Here is a 9,133-nt window from a genome sequence, read left to right as displayed (position 1 = left end):
GCATAGAGTTGTTTTATGGGTATAAATTTGGTCATCGCATATTTTCTCTCTCCGGCTAAAATTATAGAAGATATATGAGTTTTTATTGAAAAAGGGCCCTATTTTTGGGGTCCGAATCGAGTAAGGGCCGGGGTCAGAGATAATGTCCCAAAATTTTCGGTGTCAGATTTTGTGTTAGACTACAGCATAGAGTCGTTTTATGGGTATAAATGTGGTCATCACATATTTTCTCTCCCCGGCTAAAATTATAGAAGATATATGAGTTTTTATTGAAAAAGGTCCCTATTATTGGGGTCCGAATCGAGTAAGGGCCGGGGTCAGAGAATATGTCTCAAAATTTTCGGTGTCAGATTTTGTGTTAGACTACAGCATAGAGTCGTTTTATGGGTATAAATGTGGTCATCGCATATTTTCTCTCTCGGGCTAAAATTATAGAAGATATATGAGTTTTTATTGAATAAGGGCCCTATTTTTGGGGTCCGAATCGAGTAAGGGCCGGGGTCAGAGATAATGTCCCAAAATTTTCGGTGTCAGATTTTGAGTTAGACTACAGCATAGAGTCGTTTTATGGGTATAAATGTGGTCATCGAATATTTTCGCTCTCCGGCTAAAATTATAGAAGATATATGAGTTTTTATTGAAAAAGGGCCCTATTTTTGGGGTCCGAATCGAGTAAGGGCCGGGGTCAGAGATAATGTCCCAAAATTTTCGGTGTCAGATTTTGTTAGACTACAGCATAGAGTCGTTTTATGGGTATAAAAGTGGTCATCGCATATTTTTGCTCTCTGGCTAAAATTATAGAAGATATGTGAGTTTTTATTGAAGGGCCCTATTTTTGGGGTCCGAATCGAGTAAGGGCGGGGCAGAGTAAGCTTGTGTGTGAAGGAAGAAGTGTGACCATCCTAGGCAGTTGACCTGGATTTCCAGAAGGAACTCTGGGTTAGGACGTTCCCAACACCACCTCGTCAGGGTATGGGGGACGCGACAGTATTGACTTAATACTCGGAACACAAGGAAGCATGGTTTACCTACAGATGTTCGAGGTCAGCTATGCAGAGACCAAGATGCTGCCTCCGCGTAGAGGGGATGATGAAGAAAGAAATAAGGGCCAGACATACTTCTTTCGTTCATGCAGACTAAAACCTGATAAAAATGCCCTCAACCTTCTGCTACCTGTCCAAAAAGGAGCCCGAGGTTAGACCAGCTGTTGTGTTGCCATCACAGAGCAATAGAAAACGTATCAAAACTCCTGTGGGTCACGCCCTGCAGGAAGCGGGCTGTGAAGGTCATTAGACGCTTCCAGACTCCAGCTTCCAGCACCCGCGTCACAGAGTAGTATTACTCGAAGGCGAGGGACGTTGCGATGTATCCAACATCGTGCTGTAGGGCGACGTGACGGGGGAGGGTCTGGAGACAGGTCGAGATGAATGTCCTCGAGTCCGGGCTGAAGAGGTATACTGGTGACTCTCCCTCGTGTCCTCCTTGTGCTCCCAAATCGGCTGCAACTGAGGACAAACTGCAGCTGTTCCCAAAGCTAACCTCTCGATTCCTTTACTGGCAAGAAAGAGAAGGTCTTGGGACATCAGATACAGAATGGAGACTCGAAACCTTGAAGGAATTGGACCGAAGGGCCGGGACCCTCAGATTCTGAGTCTAGCCAACAACTCAGGAGCGAACCTGAATGTTGTCTTCCCCTCTTCCTTAGAAAGGGCGGAGTCGTACGAGACCAAGAAGATTGCTTACACACTGGCCGTGACCAGAGTGAGCAGGAGACCCAAAGCGGAATACAATCCGAGGCCTGTCGTAAAGGGTCTTGAGAAGATCTCTTAAAGGACTAAAAAGTCCGAGCCATGCTCCAGGTTGGAGGTCTTCCTCCGACTAGGGCAGGGACGATCGTAGCTTCGCATGAGCGAGGAAAGATCCAGCGGGCAGGAAAAAGTTATTCTTTTAAGCCCGAAGGTCAGGGAAAGGCTGAGCGACAGGCTTCATTGCCGAGAGCGGAAAAGAGTTTCCTTCCGCCGAAAGGCAATAAGACCGTTATTGCTGGAGAAGAGGCCTCAAGGGAAGAGGTATATCTCCCACGGCACCAACCACCGAAGACTCTTCACTTTGCCTGGAAGACCCCTGCGGATGACTATCACAGATGACGCGACCTCCGTACCGCGACTGTAGCGGGTTGTCTCTTCTTGAGGAGGAGGCGTAGTGTCTCCAGGCATGAAGCCGAAGCGACGCCCCGGTTCGGGAGAGATGTTGCAGTGTGGTTGTTCGAGTAGTCTGCGCCGTGGGAGAAGCTCTCCCAGGAGTTCCGTCAGGGGAAGCAGAGGGTCCAGAAATCGTTCTGCGCATAGTCCCAGTGGAGCTCTCCCATTAAAAGGTTGACAGACAACCTGGTCTTGTTGAGACCCATTGTCCACAGACAAAAAGGAGGGAAGACGCAGGTGTCGAAGTTGTCCCACCATCACCGGAATGCATCTTGCCAGAGTCTCGGGGTCTGAGACTGGGGGGAAGAACAGCGGAAGCTTGAGGTTCCATGCTGTCGCGATCAGGTCCCCCAGACCAGGACTTGCTGGTTACTCAAGGTCACAGACTCCCAGGTACACTCTCTCTACGAGGCTCTGATCGGATAGTCGGAGAGAACATTCCTCTGCCTGGAATGAGAGAGCCGATGGTGGTATTGAGAGTATCTCAATCATCCCAGTAACTCTACTGCAAGATGTGAAGGTGTGAAAATGCGTCCGCTGCTGGTTAGAACACGCCAGAATCATGAAGTCGACGCGCACGGAGCGACTCGGCAGGAGCTGTAGGATCTGTAGAAGGACCAGACTACGGGCCCTAAGTCTGCCTGAATGATGGAGAGGTATCCTTCAGGTCCTGACCATAGGCCTGGACCGGAACATGCCCCCACCCCCCCACCCCCCTTTCCTTTGACGAGTCCGAGAACAGCATCAAGAATGTGGGGAAAGGACAAGAATATCCACTACCATCAAGAGGTTCCATAGGTCAACACCCATTGCAGGTCTAATAGTTCCGCTGGTCCCATAGGGGCCAGGAAGTCCGGTTAAAGGTTGCCTGAAACCACCGGAACTTGGACCGCCCCACATGGAACTTATCCTGAGGCGACCGTTCGGACTATAGACGGGTCAATGAGGAAAGGAGAACTAGGAAACGTTCCAAGGTAGGGCTGAAAGCTCTGCTTGACTGAAAACAGGTACTGCGACTCTCCTCAGTCTCTCCACAGTCAACCGAAAGGAAGGCTCGGAGGATGTGGCAACAGAATCTGGCGTCCCCAGGTGGTCACCCATCCAAGTACAGACCAGAACCGACGTTGCTTAACCTCGCTGGACGGACGAGAAGCGGGGTTTCCAACGTGGTAAGGCCGTTGACTCAATATCATGGCCAGATACTCCAGATGTTGAGGCAGAAGAAGAGAAGGCTCCAAGCAAAATACCATGAACCCACACTCGTGGTAAGCATCCGAAGCTTGTCCCGGCGCTGAAGAAGGTCGAACCCGAGCCTACCGGAGTTGACCAGCCCTCCAAACAGCAGAGGAGGCGGAAGCCTGCACCTGAGCGGCCATGAGGAAAGCAGGGAGAGTTCTCTGGGGGAAAAAAACCTGCTATGCCACGGCGGGATAGCCACACTGCATCATAAGCAGGAATACTTGCAGTCTAGGCTGAATTCGACGAGCTCCCTGGAAGATGGATGGAATGGAAACTGAAAGTACCCGTCCTTCCGATCCAGGGTTTAAGGAGTCCTGTCGCCTCGTTACCAGTCTGATCGATTCTGCTGTTCTACGCTGGCCGAAGTTTATTCGACAAACTTGATCAGGGCTGAGAGGTCGACTACGGAACTCCCCTCTCAGATCCTTCCTTACAGGAAAGGATCGAATGAAGAGGCCGGGGGTAAAGCCGTCGATGATCCTATGGAGGACCTTCGCCTAAGGTATGGATCATTCTGCCCAAATGGGGCAACTCTTGCTGACGCTATGGCATAGAGGTTCAGAGACACTGAATTCACTGACAGAGACGGCAGGTGCGATATCCTTGGCTGATCACAGAGATCGTGTGGGAATAGGCATCGGGAAGCTGTCATCCAGATGAGTAACCTTAAGCATCCTCCCAGCAAGAAACCTGCAATCCTAGAGTTCGTGAACTCTGCCGCTCCTTTTAGGACCATGCCCCCCCGGGGGAGCCTCCCGTGCCATCTGTTCCTGACAGGAGGAAACTGCAATTGGACACCTTGTCTCAGTTGTCATAGCCGATAACTTAGGCCGACGTGGTTGAAAGAAAAAGGCGCTGGAGCCCTGCAGAGTCTGGAAGAAAGCGCCTTGGATGAGTGAAAACGGAAGTCGATTTCCTCCGCACAGCCACTGTCTAAGTCTCTGTCCTTGGGCACAAACAAACTCTTCTCAAGGATGGAAGGGTGTCTGAGGTTGTCGACCTCCACAGATGAGACACCCGAAGGAAGCCCTCAGTCAGCGCGTCCAGATGGTACACCATCGAGCTTGTCCGCAAGTTAGATACTTAACGACGAAAGGCCATGGTGCCTGAGCCCGAGAGGAGGAAAGTACCCATGATCTTCCTGTAGCTTCCGTGACCCAAACCTCGGGCCGTAACCGAGGAGGGAAAGGACATGGTAAGCCCCCAGAGCAAGGAGTAAGCAGTCACCCCTTGGCCGATGGAGAAATCTCGAACGGAAAGCCCCCCACCAAAAATCCTTCCAGGGAATGACGGGTTAGGGCTAACCCAGGTTCTGGAAAGAGGAGTGTTGCTCAGACATCCCTGAATTTTCTTCCTATTCTTGCAAGTGCCATACTCTGCGTTTACGGGGTGAGGCCGTGTTCTGGAAATACGCTCCAGAAGAACTCGCCAGGCTGGCCATGCTGCGAAAACCCCAATGGGAATCGTGGTCGCAATCGCCCTGGAGCTCGCGCGATGGTAAATCAAAGATTTGCACGTGGGCGAACGTGGAAGCGCCCATGCGCGGTCACGCAGGAACGCAAACGAAGGTGAGCGAAGGAGCGCAGCAGGAGGGCGAGCATGGTAGGAAGGGCGTGCTGGTGGTCGGCGAGCAATAACCCATAGACGAGCAATGGAAACTGCAAGAATTAAGCCGACGTTCGTGCGACGAAACACCGTCGGTTCGCGCGACGGAACACCGTCGGTTCGCGCGACGGAACACCGTCGGTTCGCGCGACGGAACACCGTCGGTTCGCGCGACGGAACACCGTCGGTTCGCGCGACGGAACACCGTCGGTTCGCGCGACGGAACACCGTCGGTTCGCGCGACGGAACACCGTCGGTTCGCGCGACGGAACACCGTCGGTTCGCGCGACGGAACACCGTCGGTTCGCGCGACGGAACACCGTCGGTTCGCGCGACGGAACACCGTCGGTTCGCGCGACGGAACACCGTCGGTTCGCGCGACGGAACACCGTCGGTTCGCGCGACGGAACACCGTCGGTTCGCGCGACGGAACACCGTCGGTTCCCGCGACGGAACACCGTCGGTTCGCGCGACGGAACACCGTCGGTTCGCGCGACGGAACACCGTCGGTTCCCGCGACGGAACACTGTCGGTTCCCGCGACGGAACACCGTCGGTTCGCGCGCGCGGGCGTACATTGGAGAGCATGTGCGCGGACGCGCATGAGCGTAGACGTGCAGACACGTGGGCGTGTGGGCACGCAGGCGAGGGGTCGCGCGGGCGAGCGGTCGCGCTGGCGAGCGGTCGCGAGGGTGGGCAGGTGAATGAGCGCGAGTCCGAGACGGCGAACGCAAGCGTTAGCGCGATAGCGAGGAAACGCGCTGCCGCATGGGCGAGGAAGACCGCTGGCGATGTGGATCAACAGGTGATCGGTGGTGAGCTGGTGAGCGCTGACGCGCAGGTTGGCGATGGCGCGTTGTGGCATGTCGACGGAGCAGCATGCGCAGGTGAGCGATCACGCGATGGCGAGCAGCACGTGGAGGTGGGCGATCGCGCGATGGCGAGCAGTATGCGCAGGTGAGCGATCGCGCGATGGCGAGCAGCATGCGCAGGTGAGCGATCGCGCGATGGCGAGCAGCATGCGCAGGTGAGCGATCGCGCGATGGCGAGCAGCTTGCGCAGGTGGGCGATGGCGAGCAGCATGCGCAGGTGGGCGATGGCGAGCAGCATGCGCAGGTGGGCGATGGCGAGCAGCATGCGCAGGTGGGTGATCGCGCGATGACGAGCAGCATGCGCAGGTGGGCAATCGCGGGATGGCGAGCAGCATGCGCAGGTGGGCGATCGCGCGATGGCGAGCAGCATGCGCAGGTGGGCGATCGCGCGATGGCGAGCTAGTAGCTGGCGAACCAAGTTCCTTCAGAAGCATTGGAGAACGTTGGCGCGCCGGCTGTAACACACGCGGGCGATCCGGAGATCGCCGAGAGACAGGTGATCGCTGACGTGTAGAACGCTGTTGAATAGGCGATACTAAAATCGCCTGTGCGCGCTGGCGAGCAGGTGAACGCTGGCGAGCTGATAATCGCTGACGAGCAGAAGGCAACGCGTGGAAGCCTGCGCATAGAAGAACAGTCCTTGACCCAGACCTGAACCGAAGCTCTAGATCGCGAGGGCGAACGTGGACGCACAGGGCGCGTAACAGGAACCAACAGGAACAGCAGGGATGATCATCATGAGAGCGCTGACGAACAGGAGAGCGCTGGCGAACAGGAGAGCGCTAGCGATCAGGAAGCGCTGATGAGCAGGAGAGCACCTGTGCGCTAACACTGAGCAGGAGCAGGAGAGAACACAGCAGAAGGGCGCGCAGGCGAACCCTGACACGCAAGGGAAGAACCCCATTGGGAGGCAACCCTTTGCCCCGAAGGGAACGTTGTCCGTCGAGAGACAGATGTCCATCGGAAGACCGTTGCCTGTCCGCCGGGAGACTGATGTCCGTTGGAAGACCGTTGTCCGTCGGGAAGACCGTTGCCTGTCGGAAGACGAGATCAGACTGCTGTCCATCTGCATCAAGGCGGAAGATCAAGAAGAAGGAGTTGTAGGCTGCAAACGGAGATTCAAAAAGGCGCCTTTTAGCACCCTTATAGGGAGATGAGAGGCCCTTCCGATGAGGCGGACGGTGGGCCTTACGGCGAAGGAGGACAACAGCAACAGTGGCAGAAGAATCCTCCGAAGAGGAGTCTCTATGAGTGTACTTCCTCGCGAACCAAAGAGAAACACTTCGTAGAAGAGACTGGTCAGCCAGTGACCTAAAAGGAGCAATCCTCCGAAGAGGGGCTCCTGCAGTTGCCCAGCCCCTTGAGCGAAACTGCAGGTGTGACCGCTCAGCACCAAGAGCATAGTCGCACGAAAAAAAGGCAAGAGAAGAACCCCCCAAAAGGAGAAAAACTCAAGCCTGGACTGGAAAAACTTCCCTCGGAAGGAAAGTTACCCGTCCAAGGAGGCAAGCCTCCTGAGAGTTCTAAAATGAACTGGAGAGCTGTCCGTCGTCACGGGAGTACTTCCAGTAGAAGGAGACACGCCCCTGACGAAAATACAAGGGGGGAGGCAGCAACAGCCGAATCCCCAGGACTCAACCAGATAGCTCACCCCGTTGCCATATTACAGAAACGAACTAGATCGGTAACTGTAAAAAAAAATAAAACCAAAATCATTAGTACACATTCATTCCCCCGGGAAGGCTCCGAAGAGGAATCCCGAGGGAAAGGAACAAGAATTACACAACAGGCACGTACCCTCACAACCACTTACACTCACGGAAGGAGAGCTGTAACCAAAACAGAATTATAACAATTATTATTATGAAACTATGTAATTATGTAATTTAAAAATGAATGAACACTAAAAAAAGAACAAAAACCCCGAAAGGAATCGTTCTACAAGCTGAAAAATTAACAACTACAATTATATTCATAAACTAATTGAGACAAACGTACGGCGTAGCAACCCCTCCACACGGAAAGGAAGCTACAAGGGCGTAGTAACACGTAGTAAAAGGGTGAACGACCTCAAGAGATAGAGAGAGAGAGAGAGAGAAAGACCGAAGTCAAACTCGATCGCAACCCATAAAATTACACCGTGGTGGCCTAACTGCCGAGGACTCCACGTAGATTCGTACACTACACACACAACTCTGAAAAGGAAACTTACCGATTTCTATACTCAAATATATATACAAACATGAAAACATAATTACATATATATTGAGTAAAAGAAAAGTAAGCGATTAAGTAAAGACAAAACAAACAATGGCTGCCAAGAGAGGACCAAGACAGAGACGTCTGTCACAGTCCGAGCCAAAAGTGAAAGTGGGCATTCATCTGTGTGTGAGGGGGGGGAAGAGGGGTAGCTAGCTACCACTCCCCTATCCCCCCCCCCGCTAACTAGCGCGGGGGTAATACACCCTCGTTAAATTCTAATGGCTCGCCATTTCAGCTGCGCTAAAAGGTAAACCCAATGTAAATAGCGTGGTTTGTATTTCGGTTACGGAACAAAAAGGCTTTGAGCTTGTATGAGAATTTTGCTGCAAAGGAACCTCAAGACAACGACGGCAACCATGCTGAAGAAGATGATGATGCAGATGAACCTCAAACAGGGACATCCACTGATTCCCAGCCTCAGAAACAACGTTTTTCCGCCAGCAAAGGATGGTTCGCGAAGTTTCAGAAACGCTTCACCTGAAAAGCGTTTCCCTGCATGGCGAGGCTGCTTCGGCTGACACTGCCGCTGCTGAAACTTACGTGAACCAGACGTTCAAGAATATTATCACTGAAGGTGGATACAAGCCGGAACAAGTGTTTAATATGGATGAGACCGGCTTGTTTTGGAAGAGAATGCCGTCGTGAACTTTCCTGTTCAAAGAGGAAGCCAAAGCCTCTGGCTTTAAAGCATTCAAGGATCGCGTTACCCTCGTGATGTGTGGCAATGCTGCTGGATTTTTGCTAAAGCCGGGGCTTATTCATAAGTCGAAAAATCCTTGCGCTTTGAAAAATAAGAATAAGAATCTCCTTCCCGTGTACTGGATGCATAATCAAAAAGCATGGATTACAAAGATGCTGACCTTCAACTGGTTCCACCAGTGTTTCATCCCGCAAGTCAATGAATATCTCGTAGAGAAGGGCTTGCCATTCAAGATCCTTCTCCTTATGGATAACG

General features: G+C 52.8%; 1 pseudogene; it reads right to left on the bottom strand.

Moving 5' to 3' along the window:
- Positions 1 to 3,265: 3,265 nt before the first annotated feature.
- LOC137629863 (5S ribosomal RNA) lies at positions 3,266 to 3,384 on the bottom strand (annotated as a pseudogene).
- Between the last annotated feature and the right edge of the window lie 5,749 nt (positions 3,385 to 9,133).

Source organism: Palaemon carinicauda, chromosome 37, assembly GCF_036898095.1.
Source record: "Palaemon carinicauda isolate YSFRI2023 chromosome 37, ASM3689809v2, whole genome shotgun sequence".
Classification (NCBI taxonomy): Eukaryota; Metazoa; Arthropoda; class Malacostraca; order Decapoda; family Palaemonidae; genus Palaemon; species Palaemon carinicauda.
The sequence above is the reverse complement of the archived record's forward strand: the minus strand, read 5'-3'. Positions and strand labels throughout refer to the sequence as shown.